Below are 1,626 nucleotides of genomic sequence, written 5' to 3'. Positions count from 1 at the left end.
TGTTGTTTATCTTTTGGATTTCCAAATGTTGTCTTTGTATAATTTCTTGTTGTGAATTTATTTTGGCATTTTGTTCCTGCATCATCTTTCTGAATTCTTCCAATGTTTTGTCTGTATTTTCCATGAATTTGTCTATTTTTCCCTCATGTTTGTCAGCTTTTTGCCTCAGTTCTTGGAGAATTCCGAGTATTAGAGATTTGAATTGTGTATGAGGTAGTTCTAGTGAATTTTCTTCCACAAGAGAGTCATCTGGTGTTTTGTTTTGGATGCCTACTGGAACCATCCTGTCCTGTTTTTATAAATGTTTAGTTATTGTCTGCTATTTTCAGGGCATTCAGTAGTTATTTTTCTCATTTATTGATTGTAGATTTGTTTGTTTTGTCCCTTTTTTAAAAAAAATTAACTATGTCTGAGCAGGCAGACTGTGTGTTCTTTGTTGTTTGCTCATCTGTGTGCTCAATACTTTTCGCCTCCTTCTCCTACTGGCGGGGTCAGTCACTTAGATATGGTACAGCAGGGCAGGTCTAGCTGAAGAGGAGCCACTGGGACGGGTTGTTTGTGGCACTTACTACAGCCACCAGAGTGGGTCGGTAATCAGTGCGGGCAGGTTCCAGTAGGCCATGTCCGTGCTTCTTGGTGGTGTGATGTCAAGCGCACGGTGCACGTAGGCAGGATGTAGTGGGGGTATTTTTATGTGTGGAGCTAAGATGGCTATGGGAGAGAGGAGGGAAGAACAGGAGTCAAAAACATACAAACAAACAAAAAAGAATGCTAGGGGAGTTTGCCGTTGGAATGGAGAGATGAGAGACTACGAAATGGAGAGAAACAGAAAGGGGAAGAGGAAGAAAAGAATGAATAAATAAAAATCAGAAAGGTTAAAGTACCACAAGGTTCCCAGGGATCCCACCAGTGCAGCTCTGAGGTCTAGGAAGTCGCTCTCAGGTGTTGCAATACAGCCTGACTAGAAGGTGTAGAGGTATACAATGCCTGGTATTCACGGATCAGAAAAAGAAGAAAGATATAGAGGGATGAGAAACTGAGCAATGAAGAAAGACAAAAAGGGAAAAAGAGGGAAAAGAAAACAAAACAAATTTAAAAAAAAAGAATAAGAAAGCCCCCCCCCCCAAAAAAAAAAAACAAAAGAAAAACCAACGAATAAAGAAATGCTCTCAGGGATCCCTCTGCACATCTGTGGAAGCTGAAGGGGAGTTCCTTGCCACGCAGCTCTCCCTGGCCAGAAAAGGCTCCCATCTCAAGAAAAGGAAAAGAAAACAAACAAACAATTCAAAATAAACAAACGAACAAAAGCCCCGGGATCCTACCAGCGGCGGTAGCCCAGACCGGGAAGCAGCTCCACACTCAGATGGAGCTCCGCAGCCCCTCAGGAAGAAGCAAAGATGGCGCACGGAGCCAGGCACTCGAGCGAAAGGAGTGGGAGGCGGCGAGAGGCAAGCAAGAAATCAAAAAAAGCAGGGGGAGAAAAAAAAAAGCAACACCAGCGCCAACAAATGGCACTCAGAGAACCAGCTAGTGCAGGCTGGTGTTTCTGGACAAGAGACTGTGTCCACGGGAAACAGAGGAGGCCGAGTGTGGGTGATGAAGGGTAGAGAGTGGGAAAGTGTATAT

The sequence above is a fragment of the Trichechus manatus genome, unplaced genomic scaffold, assembly GCF_000243295.1.
Source record: "Trichechus manatus latirostris isolate Lorelei unplaced genomic scaffold, TriManLat1.0 scaffold00035, whole genome shotgun sequence".
Lineage (NCBI taxonomy): Eukaryota > Metazoa > Chordata > Mammalia > Sirenia > Trichechidae > Trichechus > Trichechus manatus.
Note: the sequence above shows the minus strand (reverse complement) of the source record.